Raw genomic sequence first — 25,786 nt, 5'->3', positions numbered from 1 at the left:
ACCTTTAAAATAGTACTGCAAGTCACCAAGACCACCTGCCTGCCTGGCAACTCCCTATCACCACGCTGCTCATCCACATATCCACAATAATTGGAGATACCCATTTTCAGACAGAAAAAGGTCACTTTCTTTTACAATGAGCGAAGAACTTTCTTAACCCAAAGGAAACATTATCTCCTTAAAGCTGTTCTTGTTTCCTGTGCTCTGCCTAAAGACTTCCCAGTCCTACTGGTTTTCCATTGGGGTTTAAGAATATGGTATGTATTCCCTGATACATACTCCCCTCAGTTTCCTCTGGAACACATGGATTTATATGTGAAACCTACTTGAGAACATACTAGTACAAAAAGAGCAAAAAAATTCAGCAAACTGCTGAGGTAGTGGGGAGTGGTGTGATGTCATTCTCTCAATGGTTTCACTGCCTTCACATTCAGATTTTGGCTTGCTTGAGTAAACACAAGAGATTTCTATTTGATGTGCCCCTTTAGTGTTTCCTTTACTCACCCTTAAAATATTTTTTGGCTTATCCCCATTTCTGCTTCATATGCATTTTTATATCTGGCCATGGTTCTCAGGAATCTTTCAAGCCTTACTTTCCATAATCAGTGTCACAGCTTGTTTCACTGAGTCCTTCTCCTAGTTAATCTATCTAAATAATAAATAAATAAATAAATAAATAAATAATAATAAAACTGATTGCCTGGGAAAAGACTACCTTTTCTGTGGTTGTTCGTTCTGAAAAGGGGAGGAGAGAGAGACAACAATCCCTTGCTTAGTAATAATTAAACTCAACATTTTTGATGTGTTCTTCTATGAGCTTTTCAATGCATAAGACTGGTTTAAGAAAAAATATGCCACTGAAAACATGATTAAAATATATTTATGCTGGTAAAAGTATAAAGTTTTACAGATTTGGAAGAATATCTGAAACATCAGAGTTAATAAAATACCATTCTGTGTAGTAAACAATTAGATGAAGTCTGAATTAATTATTTTCTGCAACAAACTTTTCCTGTTCTGCTCTTGTATTGGACATCAGCCTTTTTTCCCCCCAGTTAAGTCCTGAGGATTGCCATTTTGATAAGAAAGCATTACCTTTCTTTTTTCAGGAGTAACTGGTATTTGCTGATATGATCATGCACTCAGGTTAAATAGCTGAATATCTCAAACTATAGAATACTTCTGAAAACATTGTTAATCTACACACAAGGTACAGATATTCTTTTCATTCCAGCGGCATGCTCTTAAATTTTGGGATCCTGAAGAATAAATCTAAATTGTATGTAAATCTGCTTTAAATATAGACTTTCAGGCTGTACATAGTGAATTTCAACTTGAATGTTCTGCTTTGTTATTAATCAAAATGTGCTGTTGGACTTTACCAATAAAAAAAAAAAAAACAAACAAAAAACCCAAACATCCAAAATCACAAAAAAAAGCCTGCTCAGCACAAAAGGAAACCTAACATAGGAAGAAATACAGTCCGGAGCTCTGGATCCTACACCTGAAATCTGGAAAGCGGTACTTCCCATCAACACACATTAGCAATTTCTGGTTTAGTATTATAAAGCTAATTATGATGATAAGACATTGTATAGAAAAGTTGTAACTATGCATAAAACCAAATTCCATTTGATTGTATTAGGCTAGGAAAAGGGTGATCACATATTAGCAGGGAACTATCAAAAGCAATGCTAGGAATACTAGGGGTTAAAGTGGGACCTGAACAAGGTCAAATTCAATGACAGAATAGGCACTCGCAGGCAGCATACCATCATCAGCTTGCAAGATATTGTTTGATTGTTGGCAGGCTTCACATATAAAAAAATATGTACATATGCATGCGTATATACACACACAAACTTTATTGTGAACTCCTGGAGAGACTCAGTCCTTTGCTTTGAGGAACTGCGCTGTAGAGAATGTCACCAGGATTACAGGTAAGTCAAATGGTTCTACAACTTTGATTAGTTTACTCATTGTTTTAGATGTAGAAATCAGAGTGTTTATAAATAAGAATACTGGCTGGCAAATGCTCCCTGTCCTTCTCCCCTCAAGACCAAAACCTCCTTTCCCCTTGTGTGCATGTTTCAGATGTAAACAGGAGACTTTGTTCTGAGAAGTCACTCAAAACCAATTGTTATTGCTATGCAAATCATACTTATATAACTTATAACAACGTTTTGGTGAATATTCAAATTGACTCTAAAATGACCATGCTGTGTCTTACATATTTTGAGAACAACACTCTCATGCTATTTTTCTGAACACAACAGGTCTGGGGGTGGAATCCAGAAACCACTGCTGTCCCAGTTTAGGTGTCTAAGCCTTTGAGGGTGGTAATTTTTCTTTAGGAATTCTAAAAAAAAAAATGCTGAACACAACTCTCTGTGAGGAGAGAAAGCATTGTGATTAAATAGCAGTTCACATAAAAGATTGCAATTGTTGGGGCTGCAAGGAGACAAAGAGGAGTGTTGGCAATATTCTCATTGCAATCATTACATTTAGTGCAGGAGAGGGCAACAGTGGCAAAGTGAACAGCTAGATAACAATGTAAAACGAGTAGTAAACTAATACATGTCACATTTCCTAGCAATAAAGACTGACGTCCTTGAAGCTTCCCCTCCTGGGACTTGCAGCTGTGCACATGCACACCCACATGTAGATTCATAGATCTCATGTAATTTTAATACGATTACACCTTACATTACACCTCTATGTAGATTTTTACTCCTTTTTCATGGTTCATTGTAGCTGTACTTCGGGGCTTAACAATACATTCGCAGACACTTTCAAAAGCCTACGTGATTCCTTTGAAACTTGAAACAACCAGGTTTTTCTCTCCAGAAAGAACATAACCTTTACCATTTCCAATTTTATTGTGACTGTAAAGTTAATTTCATTTAATGAAATTCTACAGCTAGAGTTATTCACCATGATTACTGCCATGTGGCTTTTCTTCCAGCATTTTACTCTGCCTTGCTCCTGTCTCCTTAATAGAGAGCTCCTGTTTGCTAGGCTGTTAATACAGTCTAATGATGAGAGAGGCAGACACCTTTGGAAAGGTTTCGCCATCCGTATGCAGACCGCACCTCTCACAGTGTTTACTGTTTTTACAAGCAACAGTAATCTTTCTCACATTAGCTGTGCCAATAATGAAGTCTTTATTAACACCTCACCCTCTTTATAGACTTGATAGAAGCAGATGCTCCATCTGCTTAAATATTTGAAAAGTTACTCCTAAACCAACATTTATAAGCATGCTCATGAGTACATCTGCAGAGAGTACTGTGGAAGCAGCACTGTCACATATTACTATAATAAAGCAGTAGGAGTAATCCATACTTCCATATTGTTATTTTAGAAGAAGACAAAGGCTAAATTTGGGTGCCTAAGTAAAATGTAAGGATTTGTAACTTCTGTCACAACAGTCTGTTTTACACTACATCCAAGCCCTGATTGATTTCAGTTACATTTAAGTGGTACCCTCATATTCCCCTTGATTATTCGCATATGTGGGCTAAGCTCTGAGCTAGTGGAGAAAAAGAGTAATGCACTGTGGAGTTTCATCTTCAAGGCAAAAGGACAAAAGGCTTTTTGTCTCTTTTTGGGAGGTAGGGGTGCCAGTTAGATACCTTTTTAAGAAGGTAGTAAGTAACCCACTCTAAGACAAGGTTAGTGGTCGCAGAAGTGGCATTTCCATACACCTCTATGATTTTGTATGAAAGCACTAGTACATACCCTGTCAGATATGAGACCTGGTGGTATATAAAGGTTCCATTCTTGGATGTCTGACTTGTCCCATGGTTTCAATTAAGCCACAACAGACCTAAGAGATATATGTCACACTGTTAACCCTGGCTATATATAATGGTCCTTGAGACTTCACAAAGCTCTTCTTAGTCTGTGAAACTACAGTTAAACCACTTGACTTTCACTCCAAATAGGGCTGAGTGTCTCTCCAAGGAAAGCTCACAGTGCTTTAGGGATGAAATCTCTTTCAGCACTGCTCTCTGGACAACAAAATGAGTAAGAAAAGGGGAAGAAGATTAGTTATGTCACCTCCTAGAGTACAGACAAATTTAGGAAGTAGAGAAAGTGATAAAAATAAAAAAGTGATTTTTTTTCTCAGAAAGTAATAAAAGATACTGGAATAATTAGCCATTTTGTAGTTTTCCCTCATCCCATGTTTGAAAATGCTGTTAATCCGGCTTTTTCATGCCTGGTTGGGCACCAGTCCCGCATGTTATTTCAGTTGCAGAAGGGTGTAGCAGAATAAGAATGTGCATGCTGCAGTTCTGATCCTGGCTAGACAGCTGCAACTTGATGGATGGTCTGGGCTCAAAAATGTGAATTAAACTTTTGTTCACAGAACCACCCCAGTATCACTGGGGTTGGGGGGAGTGGGGGTGGCTCTGGAAAGGGTCTAGTCCAACACTCTACCACTCTGCCACGTCCAGTCAGGTTTTGTATATTTCAGAGGATGGAGACTCCACAAATGAACTGGGCAACCCCTGTGCTTGACAACTATTACAGTGAAAATTAAAAATTAATTAAAAGAAAAAGAAGTTGTTTTCCTATATTAAGTGGAATTTCCTGTATTACAGTTTGTGCCCATTGTCTCCTGTCCTGTCTCTGGGCACCAGAGAGAAAAGTCTGACTCCATCTTCTTTACTGCCCTCTATCTGGTATTTTTAAATATTGACAAGATCCCCTGAGCCTTCTCTTCTCCAGGATGAACAGGACTCACTTTCACAGTCTCTCCTCCTACGTCAGATACTCCAGTCCCTTAATCATTTCTGTGGTTCTTTGCTGGACCTCCTCCAGTGTTTCCATGTCTCTCTTATATTGGGGAACCCAGGACTGGATCCAGCACTCCAGAATTGCCTCACCAGTGCTGCACACAGGGGAAAGATCAACTCCCTTGACCTCAGCTGTGGTCTTTAAAAGCCTTAATATTGATATTTTAAAGTTAACAACTCTTTTAATTGTAGATTTCAAAAATAAATATTTATTTCAACCAGATCCAAAGTGATTTTCTTCTTTATTAGGAGGGAAGAATTATAGTGAGGGGAGATGGAAATAAGAGGAGCTACACTAGTTATACAGAGCTACATTTGTGCTATGAATGAATTGTAAGTATTTCTTTATGTTTTTATTAGTAGTTTTATAGACATTGAGATATTTATTCATTCCATCCCGTACAATTTCTGAGGCTCAATATGTTGGCTTTAGCAACATTTCTATGTTTAGTTGAACCTTAAAGATTCAAGCGTTTCAATGCTGTTCTTCAACGAGCTTATTCAGTTAGCTTCTACATACCACTTTAAGATCATACTTAAGATGGCTGAAGACCTAGAGTAAACATTCTTATTGAAGAATTATCCATGAGAAGCATGTATAGTTACATAAAATCAATGGACATGTTTAGAAAAGCCAAAAAAACCCAGATCATATTCAAGTATTTCAACATTATATTTATCTTTCAATTTTAATGGATATTAAAAATTAAGTATCCCCTCCAAAATTAGCTTCTTCCTGTTTATCTGATAACTGAGAAACATTAAGACTTGATATGATTTTCTTGGTCTCATGTACTCACTTTCTGACATTGCTTGTCATAGTTTCAAAGAAAAACATGAGTTCTGCTCCTATGTAAGTATACATGAATTCTCCTGGGCTAGTCCAGGCTCTCGTTTCCACTTGTGCAAAATAAGATGTCTTAGGAGTGACTATGGGCTCTCTGAGATATACCTGCAATCAGAATCTGGCCTATTGACTTGAGAAGCAGCTTTGCCCTTGCTTGTGAAAAGAATATGACATATTATCCTATATTTGTAAGTTGAAAATACGGGGTTTAATTCTGGGAAGTTTTAAGAAGCTGGAATTTGAATATCCAATTCAGCACAGCATTTGAGCACATACTTAAGCAGATCTGTTCAGTTCATAATCTTATTCCATTTATCTACTAAAGTGCTGGATTGAATTAGTCTGGGAATTCTAGAAATGGGTCATGCTTCCGCCTAAGTACATGGTGTTTCTGTTATTAAGCATTGCCTAAGAAAGAGCAACAACAAAGATTTTCCTCATAATTTTTCCCACATCCACAAAACGTTCTCGTGCAAGAGTGATTTCTGTACATGTATGGTACACAGAAGTATCTGAAGTATTTGAAACAAAATTGCCATTTGAAAGCAATAAAAATAAAGCAATGTATTAAATTAAGTCTGGTAATAGAACTAGCAGTAATCAATATGAGCTTATGGAAAGATGATGCTATTTAATTCATTTGATATCTATTCTGATCAGATTACAGGATTGATAAAACACAACAGAATTGCTGTTATCTATTCAGCCTTCTGTCAGACTACTGTTCATACTAAATGTTAATAAATCATTGTAGCATATATCAAAACATGAAACAATTTTTGAGTAAATAGTTTTCCGAAGTTGAAGAACTCTCAGAAGTCCACAAGACTCTCAGTTCTTGTGTGACAGTGGGACAGCGTCATGTGTCAAGTACAACAAGTTAAAAGTCAGGGATTTGCCCATATATACATTGACTGATTGTCAAGACAGTAGGCTGAGGGTGGAGAACACACTTTCAGGTCCTGTCCACTTATTCTCCTTCATCTGTCTGGTGCAGAGTTGTGGAAGAAGAAAGAAGCCATTGCTGAGCAAACATGTGAGATACAAGTCCTACAAAGGTGAATAGAAGTTGGATGAGGCTGAGAAGCAAAACAGTGTATATCAGAATGAATACTTAAATTCGGCAGGTCTGTGTTTGTTCTATTGGCTGTTCTCTTGGCACTAAACAACTTTTATGAAGCATGCCATAACAGGCAAATTCTAATGCCAGCTGAGTGAGAAGCAGATAGGGAGCAATCAGAGAGGTGCTATCACTTCCACCTGGACAGAAAGCGGTTTTCCTGTAAAAGTTCCAGAACAGAAGCATTCTGTGGAAAAAGGTCACTTTTAACCTGCTTGTGAAAGAGCATATGCTGAAGTGTGGCTAAACTGGGCTAGCACTGAGGATGTGCCAGAAATCTTGCTGTTTCTCCATACAGCTTGCTCAACTGGATCACATCTTCTTGATTCCCAAGTGAGCTATCTCATCAGGTTCCTTTTCTCCTCTTCCCCATTTCTTTGCTGGGAAAGCTCAGCTGGGAATGTGGGTGCATGTGCCCTGTAATGTAAGCAGGGTGTTCACTGTGTCCAGGGCACACAGCTGCTGCTTTGCATCTGCAGCCCTGACAGGGAGGACCTGCACTATCCTCTGATCGGTTCTGCGAGCATCCGCCTCGCTGCCTGCATGCCATGACCACGAGCCCAGCACACCCTTACTGTTCATCCACTGTTGTCACTTCTCTGAGCTACCAAGAAATCCTGGACGAGCAGTGAAGTTATTTTTCTGTTCAGATTTGATTTCCAGATGGCAACAGACAACATATTTGGTGCAAAATTACTGTAACTTGAGCTCAGGGGACTGGAACAGGTCAATGAGCTTAGTACTTTGGAGACTAGAAGGGAATCTACTGCCACTGGCTAAAATTTTCTCATTTTTGCTTTACAATGACATTGTCCACCAACACTTGGTGAATTTCATTGCTGTACTTCAAGGTTTCGTATCTTTGCAACAGAAAATGTTGGGTAGTTCCAAACCAGTCAGCTGAAAATATTAGCAAAACCAAAAGCCAGACTCAGTTCTAAACCAAAATGGATTTTCAGCACTATGAATATGGATCTGTTTAGGATGTTTTGATGTGATTTGAGTCGGAAGAAATTATTTGAATATGGATGACTGAAATTTTATTTTCTGCCCATCTCTGTTACATTATATAGTATGAATATAATTTGAGTTTATCTGGTTTAGGTAGTCTCCAGTCCTTGCCCTCCACTACCACTGAACTAGTCTTTTAAAGCCTTTTTGGAATCTTTTTATCACTATATGTCAGAAACAGAAAAAAATAGCAATCAGGAACATTGCTATTAAGTTGTAACTTTAAAAATTAGAGTTGTGCTAATTGTAATCAATGAAAAGAAGTGGTAGCAATTTCAAGTTGATGTATCATTAAGATGTTCAAGAGTCTTATTGTGTGAAAGAATTAGCGAAAAATTCTGGTTTTAAGTCATCATTGCTCAAAACCTTAATTATTTTCTCCAGATCCCTTATGCACACATTCACATGCACATATGCATTTGTAAGGCCATATTGCATGATTCATCTCGCTCATGTTCAAGAAAAATGGCACTGGATTTCTGTTGGTATTTATCACTGCTATGCCCCAAATAACTGAAAGTGGCCAGATTTGGGTGGTAAGTTCATTCTCCGTACCTAAACATTTGACTGATTCCTTCTACCATTCCCATTCCTTTAAAACGTTGTGTAATTTACAACTCTTGAAAAAAATGCCACAGCTAAAGAGAAGAAAGCGTAAACTACTTGGCATAAATTCAGCAGGTTGTCAAACAGCATTATCCACCACACAATAGTTCAGACACTTAGGACTAAAGCCTTTTTGCTTCATTACATGGATTTTTTGCATACAATGGGACCTTAATCTCATGAAAAATTGTCCCCTGGGCAATGGACATTTGACTATTGAAGATCTTTTTCAGTGGACTCATCAGTGATCAAAGTAAAAAAATGTCTAATTTAATGCTAGTTTAGATTATTAATAGGTATATTAACCCCCCTCTAAAACAGAGCCAAAGTCAAAATGCAGAAAATAATTTAGCACTATTTTATCTGAAACGGTACCTCCAGACTATTAAACCATATTACATGCTAAAATGATACTAGATTTCACTGGTAATGATGGAGGTACTCCAGATTTGCAAAATGAAGCTATACCTTGGCCTGAATATACTAGCAAAGCTGATACAATCTTCCTGTAAAAATACAATTAGTAGAAATAAAATTTAAAACACAAGTAATGCATTTTCATTCTCATTTGGATGTTGCTATCGGCAGCAAAAAGTATTGTCCCTTTAGTCACTTATAAAAACAAATAGTTTGAAAAATTTTTGTAAATTTCATCACAATTCTTGGCGTCTCACTGTGCCAAAGTGTTCAAGCTTGGAGAAAAATAAAAACTTCTCATCCTAGGAGGCTTCTCAAAGAAATCTGAGCGATTTCAAGAACTGAAACTCTTTGAGGACCAGTCCAATATCCACTCTTGTTTTCTCTCAATTTAACAGAAAACATGGCATGGACCATTGTATTTCTGTACTCATATAGACATCCCTCAAACAAGCCAAGGTGAGTATCAAATATGCTAATCTTATTAAATAAAATTACTAAAGTTGCATCCTGCAGCAGACTAATGTAGCTTACTGTGAAGCAGTTTATCGTAAATGTTAAATAGGCTGTTTCTTTAAATACATACAGAGACTTATTTCACATGAAGGAAACAATAAGATCTATATATGAAATCTAAATATAAAGCTCACTACGAAGAAGTCTTAATTTGCTAACAGGTAGTAAGTACATAGTTATTCCCATCCTAATTATATTCTGTGCTATTCAAAGAAGCAATTTGACATCAGTTAATTATGGCTGAGCCAGACTAAAGAGAACTTGATTATTCTCAAGTGTTCATATTTTCCATGGTCAAAATCAGTTTTTGAAACTCACGGTTTACTCATTGAAAGGGTGAAAGAGCTGAAGGAGAATCTCAGCTTTTCTTGCGAAGGTGTAAGTCTATGATTTTTCTCCTTGAGAAAGAGCCTGGGAAAAATTAATGAACTACCTGTCTCAGACAGAGGAGTGTGGCTGAAGCATTATTTTTGCTAACTGCTCTCTGATTCCCTTTACAACTCTCTAACTGTCTCCTCTGGGATTAAAGAAAAATATATCTCCAGATCTCTGCTTTGGGAGGAGACCCAACAGTTTACACTGCTGGAGGGCTGGGACACCTGGTCGAGCACTGGGATTATGGAAAAGGTTCCTGACCCATGACTGTATGTTTTTCACAAACCTTATAGCTTTGATGAAAATTAAGTTTGTCTAAGCGACCTTCAACTTTGTGTTAGTACAATCTCTGTTTCTGCACAGGAAAGCAAGATGGGCATTCAGGGAATTTTGCAGATTACTGCTATATACATTAATTTATGCAGTATTTAAACTCATATCAAATGGGCCAAGAACTGTTTTCTGGCACTGGGGTCCTCCATTACATCACAGCTACTTCTTTGCAATTATACTTGCTTGTCACCCGACACAGGGTGGCTATACCTAATCTGTGTAATGAGAAAGGTTCTTGGTCTACATTAACCTTCAAACCATGTCTGGGTTTTGCCTGAGCAAGTCCTACTCCTAGTCAACACAATTCAAAACCATGCATAGGATTACACTAATAGTTTGAACAATCATGGGGCAGGGCTCAGGCCTGATGCATTAGCTCTGTATAGTTTATCAGTAGAAAAAAAACCATAAAATGAATCATTTATAATGGAAGTCAACCTTATGACTAACCTGGAACTGATTCCTAAAGCTGAATTGTCGCAGAAGCTGGTTGAGAGCTGGACAGGCTGCAAAAGAGATATTGCACTCCAGAAAAATCTGCTCTTTATTGCCTTATTTTCAAACTCTTTCAAAGAGGATTACAGTTTCCCCAAATGTGGTGCTTACTCATTATTCATCACTAGATTACCCATCCAGGTAAATTATTGTCTATAAACTGATCAACATTTGTCAGTCCACACCTTTAGCTGTCCCTAGCAGTCAGATACTAAGTGTCTCCACTGGAGGTTTTGGATAAAATTGTACTCGTCCTTAACATGCCCTAGAAAGTTAAGTAACTGGCGTTCAAGTACAACAGCACTGAACCTGCAGCAGAATTCCTTGATTTTTTTTTTCCCTTCAAAAATATATCTACACTTTCAAATTCTTTATATATATAGCTACTGCTGTGATTCCTGTGGGCGGGATTTCACTAGGTCTGAAGGATTATAGCATATTTGAAGAATATCCAAAGCTTTTAAAAGTCTCTTACTATAAGTGTGACTGCCCTACATCTTTGATTGCTTGTCCGTTAAAATACAAATCCAAACATCTGCCCTTGTTCAGTAGTACTTTGTCTGGGGTTGGTAAATGGTTGGCATATAAGGCAGCATGCCAAATCCCTGCTGGGGTAGCCTCTGTTACACCTGAAGAAATACCAGGGAATACATCTATTTAGATCACCAGCATTTCCTCTGGTTAAGCATGCCCTTCCTGAAGATATCATTTTGAAGCTATCTTTGGGGCTTTTCTCCAAGGATTCTTTGGAGGAGAAGTCTTCAGAAGAGCAGTTCTCCATCTTTTCCCCTGCTGTTTGTACAAGACTCAAGATCTGGACCACAAACCTACAGACAACTAGAAATTCTGTGGAAAACTCCAGACAACATGTATGTATTCAACAGTGTTTGATAAATGCAACCTCTTTAAAAACTATGTTCAATAAATCCTAGCTGCAAATATCAGGTTATTTTTTTCATCCTCTGAACGGGTGTCCCCCGAGGCCTTAAAAATACTACAGAAAGATTTTACATGATTCATGTATCATACTGGGTTTGTGTAGGTTTAATTTGTAGGAGGTGAAATTGCAGGCCTTCTCTGAGCTGGAGGTCATTTCAGATGAAAACTTATAGCACGGTGCCCAGATATGAGGGCTGCACAATTTTTATATTTAACGAACGCACTAGATTCCAAAATTGAGCGCAGCAGGAATTGCAGGAAGAAACATTTTGCATTGATTTCAAAAGTGATCGCACCTCTGTGTGTTAGCTCACATAAATAACCATGCTCTTCCTGAAATATGGCACGTCTCTGACTAGTGTATCATCCCTTATCTGGGCACAGCACTCTGGCACCATCATTTGGTAATGTAATGTAGTTCTGAGCTGTGTCAAGCAATTTTCTGGAGCTAATGAATCTTAGGCCAGAACCTTATTGATGAAATGCCTTTCAGCCTCTCATCTCCACAGATATTACTCCTATAGACATGGCTTCTTTCTTATCCCATCCAGAACTGCAGGATTGGAAATCCTGGGAAGTACAGAGACGCAAGTTGACAAGGCATAAATCAGGTAAGTCCAGATGCAGGTTGGCAGTATGAAGTTTATGTGAGAGAACAAGCCCTGCTGGTAAGCTTGGGTTTATTCCATCAATACTTAGGTCTCACAACCCAAACTTATAACTCTGCTCACCTAGTGCTGGGCCAGGTGGGCTTACCATATAGGACCAATAGACGTCTCTGCTCTCTCAGGCTCCTTTGCACCACTTTACAGAAGGAGTACAGCCAACTGCAAAGCCTACATAGAATCATAGAATTGCTGAGGTTGGACGGGACCTTTAAGATCATCAAGTCCAACCATTAACCTATCCTGACAAAACTACTTCTAAACCATGTCCCCAAGTACCATATCTACCCTTTTTTTAAACACCTCCAGGTATGGCGAATCCACCACCTCCTTGGGCAGCCTATTCCAATGTTTAATAACCCTTTCAGTGAAAAAAAAAAATTCCTAATATCTAATCTAAACCTTGTCTGACAAAACTTGAACCTATTTCCTCTCATCATATCACTTGTCACCAGGGAGAAGAGGTCAGCCCCTTCCTCTCTATGACCTCCTTTCAGGTAGTTGTAGAGAGTGATAAGGTGTCCCCTCAGCCTTCTCTTCTCCAGGCTAAACAACCCCAGTTCCCTCAGTCATGCTCACGAGCTAGCTGGATATCAGGATCAATATTAATTTCTGAGCCTTTCAGACACATTTTAGGTTTCAGTCTCTGCACCTCTTCTGCTTTCTAGGAGTAGAAGTCTCACTGGTCATCATAAACATTGAATCTGATGCCTCAGCTTACTGAGCTCCTGGTTCCCCCCACATCCCTCAGGAGTCCCACTGAAGCTGTTTTGAGCTTCCTAGTTGACCTGGCCTAGGACCACAATAGGATAACAGGAGGCAAGATTTATAAAGGGAGTTTCTGAATTATAGTCATTGCTGCTTTTAACAGAACCTCATGTCCACAAGTATTTGAAAAGATGCAGCCTTGACTTCCACCCTGAGGTAGATCTCCCCTCTTTTAACAGTCCAGTGTAGAGGCTGATTTTTCTGACAATGAAGGTGTCTGCCTCATGTCCTCCCCTTCAGAGTCTTCTCTCATAATGCACTAGTTAGCTCACAGAGAGCATCTACTCTCTGATGTGCACAAACCCACGCCTTATTTGAAAGTCTCCAGCCTCTTTAGCTGGGTTTATGTAAAGCCAATGAAATGACTCTTGCACAGGCCCTGTTTGTTGAGGGACATTCACAAACAACAGCCACTCTCAGCTCTCTCATTAAAAGTTTTCCTACACTCTTTTTCCTGAAAGTTATACTGGGAAAAATACTGATCTTGTCACAGCCAGGATACTTCTACAATACAGTGTGTCAACAGGGAAACAACACACAAAATGGAGAATAAAAAAAAAACAAACTTGGTTTGATATAGATGCTAGACAAATCTTGCCTGAAACTTGTATATTTATTTTCTGTCTTTTACCACAGATAATCCACTCAGTGTCCTTTGAAGGCACATATTGCCTAGTCTCAGCTGCTGCAAGTTCTTTCTTTTTCTAATACCTCTCAGAGTATTACACTAGTTAGTAGATTACACCTGGCAATAATTAACCCTGTTAAGGGAGCTTTCAAGTATCTATGTGTGACCCATAAAGCAAAGGGAGATGCAGGAGAGACCAGCATCTATCTTTAATGTACAGTTGAAGAAATGATATAGATTCAAGAACAGCATTATACAACTAGAGAAGTCAGAATTACTAGTAACATAGGAAAAAAAAAGAGAATGCTTTCTTGTCTCTCGCTTTAAAGCAGATTTTTGCTGTGCTTGTCAAAAAAAAAAAGCTTCCGTTAAATTCAAAGCAGTTATATGCTGTTTGTTTTACAGTATGCACCTGGGAGCCCCCAAGCAGTCCCTCTGATTGGAATGGGACTATGAAAATGAGAGTAGAGACTTTGTTCAGTGTATTAAACATGCAGGTAGGGATACTTAGGAGCTCAGATGAGGAAAATGCTGTTTTAAGTAACTGCTGGCTAAGGAGTGGTTAGACCTCTTAACAATTATGTTGTGTATAAGGAGAGGCGTATGGAATGGAGCTGTTTGTTTTAAGACTCTTTCATATTCTGAAGACCGAAGGTGTTTTTGAAAAGTATTTGTTCAGTCTGTTGAGCAATTATTTTTCTAGATATTGTGCAGCTCATGATGATCAAGAGTTGTTAGGGGAAAAAAAAAGCTCAGAATTTCACCTATATGATCGTGGTGTTTATAGTTTCTCTGGGAGTGTTCCTTTTTAACAAAACCATGAATACTAGAGTGTGGGAAGAGGCTACATAAAGAACTTCCTTGCACAAAAGAATTAAAACAGTGGTGAATATCTTCCATAAACCTTGTAAGTGATATCAAAGATCTAGATGTAGCGTATTTAACATGTTTGTAAGCTCATTGACCTAGTTGAGTTTGCCTCTAAGCCAGAACTGATGTAAAAAGCTGTCCTGGGACAGATTTTTTTGGAGCTTTTCTCCTCCATTCCCGAAGACATATAAAAATTTTGATGCTGTACCTTAAGGGATAGAAGTAAGTGGGTTTTGGCTCAGTTTAAGCAACATTTCACTTTCTGAATGCATTTCTTAGTTGTTTTTTTAAACCTTATTCATGTTTTAAAAATCTAGGATTTTAAATATGTCAATTATTTTTGAGAGAGAGTAACACCAAAAAACTTTTGCAAAGAGATTAATTCTTATAGCTGACCTTTTCCCGTAACATTTTGGTCCAAATTGGTCAGTGGGTATTTTGTTTTATTTTATTTATCTGTTTATTTTACAAAAATAGCCTTCTGTCAAAACATTACCAGGAACCTTTCCAACTGGAAGACCAAATTACAATTAGTTGCAACCTTACACAACTTAAGCTGATATCACTCCCTTGCTTTGGAACGAAGCTAACAGAAGCTTTAACTTTGTTCTCACTTAGAATATTGCCTTGAACTAGATATAAAGTTCACACCAAATTTTGCCTCTGCTAGGAAATACTAATTTTATTTCTGCTGTATGTTACTTGCATTAAGTATGTGCTGTCACTTTCTCTAGAGAAAGTGTTGTGTAAATAACTTCATGTGTTATCTTAATAACTAACGTTGTTGCCAGGATCTGATGTATCTTGCAAAAGTAAATCTCTGATGGCATGTGCACCTTTCCCCAAGGCCAGCTTGCAAATTGATTTTAGTAAGCTAACAATTTTCATTTTATTTTCAAAGATCAAGAACTTGCTGCCAATAAAGGAGATGTGACTATATTGTAGGTTATCTGTGTTATTCCCTCAGTTTTTGCTGTGTTTTAGCCACGTTATTCCTCCAGTTTCTGCTAATCAGTATCATTGCTCTTCCTTTCCACCTGCAGTGCTGTGGCCTTGAGCATTGTATTTGTGTCATATTCTGCTTTCTCATCTAGTACCTTGTATGCTTTTATAACTAATGCTTAATCAATTTATCTTCTATACTTTACTTATAATTAGTGTGACAGGCTGACTTGACACCCTGGTTCATTTATAAACTAGCAAACTTCTAATTGGAATTGCATAGCAAAACAACTCAAGAACAATTTGCACAGCCATAATACATAAAATAGGTATGACCTCTGTGGATATATTAACAAATAATGATGATATTAAGTTATGTTTTATATTGGATAGGTCTTGTTAAGGTTTCAGGTCTGGAGCAATCTTAGTTTTAATCAGTTTCTGTGCAGGATAAGCAAGAGGAACCCCTTTGCTGCTGGAGAAAATAGATAAAATTTATTGTTATGTGTTAATTACACAAGGCTTTCTTAGTTATCTGCATTTATTTTCCTTAATAAAAAAAGTTTCATGTAGTGTGACTCTTTGCCTATGTGATCTCTGTTGGATCGGGGTACCAAATATTTTCATCCAAATACTGAAATTAGCCAGCAAAAATAGTATTTGAAGCTATTTATAAGGTAAAAGCAGTACAAAGTACTGCAGTAAGTGTTTTCCTAAAGCTAAATCTGGAACTCAGTTTGCATTTATATACGGTTGTATTAATAAACTCACACATGTGTTTGGACATAGGTATATATGCTAGAAATACAGCAAAATAAAGATGAGAAAAAGATCCAAGCATTATGCTGAGGATGCACTTAATCTGGCAAAAAATTGTGATAGCTACTAAAGCTCAAAGGTAGACTTCCTTTATTAACTCATAGTCAAGAATTTAATTCAGAGCCTGAATGTCACCTTTGTGTCCCACTATAATCCTCTTACAACATTATTCTTGTTATGCCAAACTTTCCTTTTATCTCTAAAAATGTCTAGAAATGTTATTCCTCTGTTATTTTGTAAGCCATATGTTTCATTCCTTGGGTCTGGTTTATTTGTTAGAATTACTAAATTCCAGATGACTTTGATTACAGCTTCTCAATCCAGTCTGAAGCTCTTCTGTCTGTATGTGAACTCTACCACTGCTACAGCATCTTCTGCTGTATTATTCTGGCAGGTTGTTGGCAACTGTCTAGCAGCCTTACCAAAGGACCAAGATTATTTCTCCTCTATGTATGCACATAGCTAGTCTATACTTTTCCAGAAAAAAAGATATTTCTTTTGGTAGTTCTAAGTTCTTCAGAGTCTCACCAGACTTTTCTCCTTCTCACAACTTTTTATAAACTCGCAAAGTTTTTGTGTTTTTTTCCCCTCTCACTAGTAGTGGTGTAAAACAATAGTCATAATGCTATATCTATTAGCCCCTATATTGCTGTTTATCAATGTCTACGTCAAAGTTAATGTGGGCTTTTAAAATTGCATTCAGTGAGGGTTTTTAAACCAAAAATACTCTTTTTCAGTGAGGGTTTTTAAACCAAAAATTCTCTTTCCCATTTCCTTATGGTTTGACAACATAGTTTTTCTAAAACGAGCAGTCCAAGGAAAGACTGGCTGATGGTAGAGCGCAGGAGCACCTTTTCCCTCTCCAGAAACGCTGCCAGAAAGGGAAGAAAAATCACCAGTTTTGCTTTAGTGAGTGAAGCCAGAGAAGAGATGGCAAGGAGGGTGGGCAGATATCTCCTCTGCCCTCACAGGCAAACTCTCTGCAGCCTGGAGCCCACATGGTCAGGGGACACAACCTGCAGTTGCTATTCTCTGGACTAGGACTTCATGTGGATCTTTCAGTGCAGTCATTATTTTCAGCTAGCAATTAGTTGGGTATCAACATGTCAAACCCAAGAGCTCACTGCTGAAATGTAGTGGGGAACCCTTTATGTTTGTCTTTCAGATAAATTGGATTATGCGGACTAACAAACTGAATGGTTCCATCCCTTTCCCCGATTCAACTGTGCCATCTGTATGATTTAGAGAATGCTTTGTAAATTAGTCTTAAATATCTGGCTCTGGATTAAAACTTTTTTTTTTTTTTTAATTTCTGTGTCTTGACAGGTCTTAATCCTTTTTATGTTTTAAAAGGCTGGAGGTAATAAATTGTCTGCAGTTATGACTAGCTAACGTGATATGTCGATTACTAATTACCGAGTAGCTAGGATACTGCCTCTTGTGAAAAGAAAGGACACATTAAGTGGGAGAAGACTTTATATTTTGGCCACTCACAGTTGTTTCATAATTTTTTAATGATCTTGAATCTTTCAGTATCTCCTTTGTTTGCTACGTACTACCTGTTTGCAAGGTGAAATACGGCTTCATTTAGCTGGTACAGAATGTCATTTTTGTCTCATGAAAAAAAGACCCCTTTATGTCTGACTACAGGAGTATCTGAAGGTGTTAATGAACCTGCAGCAGGGTTGACCCAGCAGCAGTAGATGTCAAGTTGCAACTGTTCTTTTCTCTCATTTTTTGAGAGATACGTCCTGCTTAGTTCAAAATAATTGTTTTTGTTATTTAACTAACACTCAATTCAGTGACTTTGTTCCTCTTTCCCCCCCTTTTTGTCCCCCAGCTTGAATATCCTTCAGATGATGTTTCTTTAGGATAAACAAGTCACTGTGATAGGTGAGAACCTGGTTCATTTTACTCAGAAAACTTTGCTTCTTTCTCACCCTGCATTTGTTTTTCCATTTCTGCTTTCAAGTACCGAAACAATGTTATTTTTTCTGGATAACAGGTATCCCCCTCAAACCAATACCTTTAAAAAAAATTATCATCATCCCAGTGGCACAAGCACCATGGAGGTATAGATTGTGGAAAAGAAAGGCATATTTTTCAGTGAAAGGCAAACCGGTGACAGGACACCGAATCAGCTTGCCCAGAAGTTCCTGGTGCAAACTACAGCTGAGAAATGGCACTGATATTTTGTGATGCTCACTCCTACATAAATGAAAGGTGCATCAAAATGTTGCCCGGGTGGTAGATGAACAAGCCCCACATGCTGTAATCTTTACTCTTCCACTTTTGGATATAATCTTTTGTCTCCAGTGACAAATGTCAAGCTTTTTGACATTTCTTAAAATGGTTACTTTCAAGACATGGCCAAACCAGTTAATAGTTTGCGGTAATGAACATCTGTTAGTGCCCAACAGAATAGTATTTTTATAAAATTAAGATGAAGAAGATCAGAGGAATCTGTATTGTGCCCAGCAGCTGAAACAAACAAACAACAAACAAAAAAGCAAAAAATCTGTCCACCCGTATTCTTCCTTCAGCCAAACAATGTTGTGTAACTCATTCTTCATTCCACAATTTGATTCAAGGAAATCATTTCTTGCTACCCTCGTACCACTTCCAGCTCACTGCCATCACCCGGTCTGGGAAAAGAGAGGTGGGAGGGAAGTAACTGTACAACACCCTCCATATAGGAATGGTGGAAACACTGTACTGATACCCCAGACCTTCCCTAAAGTGGCTGTATGTTGAGGGAGGAGTGTGGGGTAACCAAACAACAGATCATTGCACAGAGCATTTAGAGTGGCTTCTAAGCTGTTGTCACTCATTTCAAGGACTCGAGACATCAGACAGGAAAAAAAGCATGGAAAGAAGGGACGTGTTAAGCCACCCCTTCATCAAATCCTTTCCTTCTCTATAGTGAAAATTCTATAGAAATATCTAAAAATCCAGTAAATAAGCATGTAAATGCTTTTTCCTACTTTGTCACCTTTAGAAATCCTCAGACAACAAAACAGCTAGAGTTTGAGGCACTCAGCTAAATACAGGAAATGTTTTCCTGAACATGTTCAAGATTATTTTCTTCTATAAGTATAAAGGATAGTTTTAAAAAAATTGAATTTCTCATTAAATTGTCCTATTTTGAGTTTTTATCCCTATTCTCAAAACCTGATGATTTTTAAAATACATACTCAAGTTATTTTGCGAATAAATATTTTTCTAATCTATGATTAACTTACTACTTCTGAATAACTCAATTATACACGTTTCTTTATTTTTGTGGTGTTTATGCCTCTGAGACTTCCTTGGAGGGGATGACAGGGAAACCAAATTCATTATTTCATTAGGTACTGCTATATCCATTTTACAGATAGGAAAGTTGAAAAGTTAGAAAGTGATATGTTTGAGATCTAAGAACACTAAAGAGAACACAACCTACCTTATTTTCCACTGAGTGCCTTTTCCATATTGTGAAACACCAGACTTGATTGCCATTGGCAGCAATTACAGCTTAATTGAATAAATGAGGAAGAAGAAAATTATTGATTAGTGGGGCAAAAGTAAATTTTTTTGGAGGTCATCTTGGCATTCTAGGAAGGGAATGCAAAGCAGAGACAATGAATGACTGCACAGAAGACATACAGCCAATTCTGCATGTAACCTCTACTAAGCGAGGTTTTTCAAAGCAAAAGCACAATTTGAAGTGTTATGGATAATGTTATGCAAATTACCTTGCTGGCAGGAGAACCTTCGACCTTCCAGAATTATTAATACCTGGGTTTTTTTGTGACATCTACAAAGCCAGATACTAAGATCAGTATTAAAAACAAACAAGTATAAAAATAAGAAATAATCTGAGGATCTCAAGCACTGTCCTGTTTACAGATAGCAGTTAACTTGAACATGGTATCTGGTCCAAGGAGTATTTAGTGAAAGCAATTAATCATTCCAATAAAATACATTTTTACCTTATCAAGGATCTTCTGTTTGTTTTCAAAGACCATCTTGGAGTTTCCTCAGTTATTCTAATTACTGTCCTGTTCCAGCTTTTTCAGAAATCCAGTTCATAAAGGCACATAAACAGTCAAGGACTTTAGAAATTATTCCAGTATAAATAGTCTTTCTCTATATAATGTTTAGTAATTATTGTTTTTGTAGCGGTTGCTGTATTTGCAAGTAGTGACCTCTTTAAAAAAATAGTGGACTTCGGTTTGTATGGATGTAGATGAGATTGTTCTGATCGTGTAACATGTGATGTTGTAGAATGCAGAATCCTTGGCATTTTAAAATAGTCATATACACAGCATAATATATACTTGTACACTGTAGAGAGTGCAGCTGTTGTTAATGTCTTACAAAACTGTCCAGTCTCTGATGAATTCTGAACTACTCTCCACCAGTCAGGCTGCATGTTTACAATACTCAATACATCTGGCTGACTTTAATTGCATTAGCTTTGCTGCACCAGAGGTGGCATAACTTTCATGCGAGCTAATTAGATTTGCTCAATTTAAACAGACACATTAATGCAGCTCAGCAAGGCTCAATTAAATCTGTTTTCAAAGCAAAGGCACAATGTGAAGCATTATGGGTAATTCTATGCAAATTGCCATATTGGCAGAGAAGTTGAGTGAGTTGTTCGCAATGCCTATTGGCACAAAGTAAGTTTCTCCAGTTAGATTGTAAAGTCTAAAACAGCAAGACATGTGTTCTACATCCTCTTTCTTCACGCTCTTCAAGATGGTGCATCTGCCTTCCCAAGCAAGGGAAGTGATTTGTGAGTTTGTTTAGAAAACTTACGTCTTAAGATTTCATCCCAGCCCTTGTGCCCACTGATTTGTATTTTATATGCTTTCCCTTACTGAGGCAACAGCAGAACCTAATAATAATACATCTCCATAATGGGATCTCAGAACAATTGTATGTTCCTGGTGTTTCAAACTTATTACACTTAACATCACTCTTTTGCTAATGCTCAAGTATAACTATCTCTCATTTCAGGTTTTTCAGTTATGTATCATGACCCAAACTGCTCAGCCTTGCAGGTTTACTTCCAAGAAGTGAAATTTGCTGGCAAAGATACACATTTTCCTGATTTCATTCAACGTGCAAAGCTTTTTTTTAAATATTTCCATCCAATAGTGACATTGCAGCACACAAATTCAAGTCTGCCTTTCTTTGTTATGGGCCAGAAGAAATAGCAGATGGATTTTTCTTCAAGAACAATCGAGTTATTGTACAGCAGGCCACATCCTGTGGGAATCAGAGGTAAGCGCTTTGCAGTGCAACCAGGATGTCATCAGCCTGTCACTAGAACCACTTTTTGTTCTGGCATCCTAAAGATTCTTTTTTTTCTCAAAACCAGGAAAAGAGATGATCCTTTATGGGAACCCATGGAAGACAACCCTGTCCTCATTAATGCTACATTTTCTTCTTCAAAATAAGGCAAACTTATAACAGAATAAATAGATTAAGATTGACCATGTATTTTGGAGTTATTTTTTGTACAGAACCCAATGTCTCCAAGTACTTCGATCTCCTCTAGTTAATAGGATGGAGCTTTGTTTATACCTGCATGAATTACATGCATTTTTCTCAATGGGAGGACGAGCTGATTAGGCCATTTGATGACATTGTTTCCAACACAACATTGCTGGAAGATATTGCAATTAGTAGGATCAAAGTAAAAGTAACCATTTTACTTTAATGTCGTGATTATCCTGGTTGGATGCATACAAGGCACACCATATGCTTCTTCAAGCATTCTCAAAGGTATATTATGCATTGCTTTAGTGATTTGTGTTTTTCTGCTGTGACTTTTATGGGGAGGTTGATTGGCAAAAGCAGTCTCCAGAACCAGTTTTTCAGAATTTCCTAACAAATATGGAAACACTTGATCTCTAGTGTCCATGGTGTGTCTGTTAGTGAACACTGTATGCTATTCCTCACTAATTTGTGTGGGGTTTTGTCACCCCCTCCACCCTCTTTTTCTGACCCTATATAGAAAACCCCTTTTACAAAGGAAAAGATCCAAGAATAGTTAAGATCTTAGTGCCTTTTGTATGACTTTGCAGGGGATTGAAGAAGAGTGAGAGTATCCTCTACTGGTCAGAGAACAGGGCTTATGAGGTTGAAATCAAACATTTGTGTAAATAAAGGATACAGCTTAGTGTCTAAAACCAGAGCAACGTTAGAGGTAGCAGCCAACAGTTGGATCCCATTTTCTCCTATTTTAGATACTGATACAGAGTCATGCCTTTTTAGCAGAGTAATGATCACAATAAATTTAAAATATAATGACACCAAGAGGCTCTTGAAGGAGTGAAAATCAGCAACTTTATTAAACAATATGTGGGAGTTACAGCCATGTTGGTGTCAGAAAAGCCACTATGAAGCATACCGCTCTATGATTAGCCAAATGCATAGGACAATGAAATTCAACACATCAATTACAAATAGGAAAGGAAACTCCTTTGCCCCACACTTCGGCAGATTCTGTGTTCCCACAGCATATCCAGCTTGGCTTTAACTTTAGTTGGAAGCCCTTATTTTCCATTCCTATGTTCAGAACTCATACATTTCATTCTCAAACTGTAGGTTTTGCAGAAATAAATGTTTTAAGCAGAAATACGGTATTCTTCACAGGCTTTTGGCTAGAATCTCTAAAATTCATTCCCTCAACTGGATTCATATTCAGAAAGCTGATGTCTGGCAGAGACTCTGCCACTGTGTTGTAGCTATATCCTCTCTGGGAGCTCTCTAGTCATACGTACCCAGGCTATAATGTTTTCAGAAATTTTACTGTGTCCTATCCACCTTGGGGCATTTGCCCTAAGTACTGAAGGAAATCTTGGAAAACACAGAATAAACTCTTTATAAACCATGCTATTGCCTTAAAAACTGTGATGGACTCATCTTTCTCTTGGTAGTTTTTTGAAATTCCTATTATAAAACAATTTCAATTTATTGCAATTATCATCATATTGAGTGAATTTCAATTAAACAATGAAAGCTGCTTTGGCTTTCCTCTCCCAGTTTGGTGATTCATCTTCTAAACTACCATTAGAATATGAAGGTAATCCCATAGTGGGCCAACATATTGGTTTGAAACAGTCTTGGTAATGTAGATTCCAGTGCTCAGGTTCCAGATATAACGGCTACTGCTGAAGTGTCAATGTCTTGAAAACAGAGTGCGTTCTCTGGAAGCCTAAAAGTTTGAGATAAACATGTAACTAAAACTTCATAAAGGTGGGAAAGAGCAGGAAACTCAGTAATCAGCTGTGCTCATGTTGTCTGCACTGAGTACCACTCCTGAATTTTGGTCTGTTCAATAGAAAAAGTTTAAATTTGTTCCAGTTTGTTTTCTCTTTCTGTCTAAAATGTCATGTTTAGTCATGAAAGAATAGTTTTTCACATGACTTCAACACAGAACACATGAAACCTAGCTTTGGAAGGCAAGTTTGCCTATGCTTTTGACTATAGCCATCCTGGAATAATTTCAGGGAGAAGAGTTGAGATAAAAGGAAGTTTAATTGCATTTTATCTTCTCTAATTCTAAACCTGACAACATTTAAACCATATACCTTTTGAACAAAACGTGACCTTTAACTAAAGTAGTCCCAGCTGGAATCATTATAATTATAATGTTTATTTATTAATATGACTGATAATGCATAAAAATACAGTTGCAGTTATAGAAAAGTCAGTTAGTGCAACACTCCAGAGGACACACTCTAAATGGATAAAATTCAATAATAATGATAATTACTTTCATCCAGAAGGATTCAAAATTAGATTATGAAGCTAACATGGTGTCCCCATGTTTAAAGGCTCAGTTTAAATCTGTTTGATGCCACTGATTATGTGGTTGACCCTTCATGTTCCAGGAAATATTTTCCACTTTAAGTTGAGTTAATGCCATCTCTTAAGGGGAAAAAGAGGATGAAAAGGTTTGAGATTAATAAGTGTTCAAAACAGGCAAGCACTTTTGGGTCAAGAAAACTTTAGAATTTGTGCCTCTCTACCTTTTGAATTTATTTTCTTTATCTTATGTATTAAAAAGAAGATTACTTAGATGTATTTTGTTGCACCAGAACCATAGATACTGTCCTTTCTATGATTCTATGAAAGAAAATGTCCCTGGAATACTGTTTACCTAACCAAATATTCAACTTCAATATGCTTTGCTTTCCCATTGTTTGGAAAGAATATTCCTGAAAAGATCCTCCATGTACTTTCCCTTTTACTTTTTATATCCCCAAAATCTTCATGTGTCTGTGAATTTTTTTCCTGGTGTCATATCACTGGTGCCTATTTCAATTCCTCACCCATATTCCTACATAGCATGGAAATGAGCCTTTTATGTGATGATGCCATTTCTTTTTTTGATCTTAGACTGCAGCACATCGGCCTGCTCTTCTGATATCAACTCCTCTTTTCATCTTATCATACAGAAGGTCAAGAACTTACTTGATGCTCTTGTACATGCACATGGAAAAGATGGGTAAGGAGTTTTTCAGTATGACAGGCAAAGGCATAACAAGATCCAATGATCTGGCTAAATAAGACACGATTTCCAAGCAGAAAGTACAATTAAACATTAAAAGAGACTTCCCAGGGAAGATGACAACTCTGTTTTCAAATTGAGATGAAATACACCTCAGGTTCTGGCACTAATCCTATTTCTGAGAATGTTTGCCACTTGGGGTATAGAAGGTCAGACAGCACGATCACATCAGTCACTTCTGGTCTTCAAGTCTATTCATATATAAATCCTGTAACTTGCCATGGTGAAAGTGTGGTGCATTATACTTAATAAGTGTCTCAGAGAGGAGCCCTTATGGTAACTAGGCAGCTCCTCATTCATCAAATCTGAAATTCAGTAGGGATTCTTTTCTCATTCTATAGACTATCCTACATTTTTTGTGCAATGCTTTATTCAAATACGAACTCTAAAACTCTACTGTTTGGGGGAACAATACATTAAAGTTAGGATCTGATGGAACAAAAATCTTCAAGTTGAAAACAGTTACCTTTAGGAGCTGTTACTTTGTGAAGCCACTTAAAAAGATGTGTGTTTTGATGTTATCCCATTACTATTCTTGGTATACTGTTTATAGCATAAGATTCAAGCTCTCCAAATGCAAGTATAGCATCATATTTATGCTTAGCCTTTTGATACACTTATTATCAAAGTCTTTTTGAAAATCCGGAGAAATAAATGAAATAGTCTTATTCTGAAACCAAGGATCCAGTGTTCCAGAATAAATTCATTGTTTCCTACTCCTTTAGAAGTCATGATGTTTTTTCTCTATATTGAGATTATTACAGAATTTTTAAAAACTGATCTAGTATATTTAACAGGTGTATATTTTAAATTCAATTTCTACAACTGAACGTACAAAATTTCACTGACCAGGTGAAAAGGGTTTGTTGATACTGAATGGTTTTTTGAGTCGTATAAGCCATCCAGAACTAGAAAAATTAAATATTTCCCTGATTTGTCTTTGTACTGTTGTTACAGCCATGGTGATAGTCAAAAGATTATGCCTAACAGGAAGGTATTTGGATTGGTGACCATGTGACATGAAATCAGAAGAAGCCAGACTGAACAGTGACAATAAGTAGAAT

Source organism: Charadrius vociferus, unplaced genomic scaffold, assembly GCF_000708025.1.
Source record: "Charadrius vociferus isolate BGI_N301 unplaced genomic scaffold, ASM70802v2 scaffold125, whole genome shotgun sequence".
Classification (NCBI taxonomy): Eukaryota; Metazoa; Chordata; class Aves; order Charadriiformes; family Charadriidae; genus Charadrius; species Charadrius vociferus.
This window is presented reverse-complemented; position numbering follows the sequence as displayed.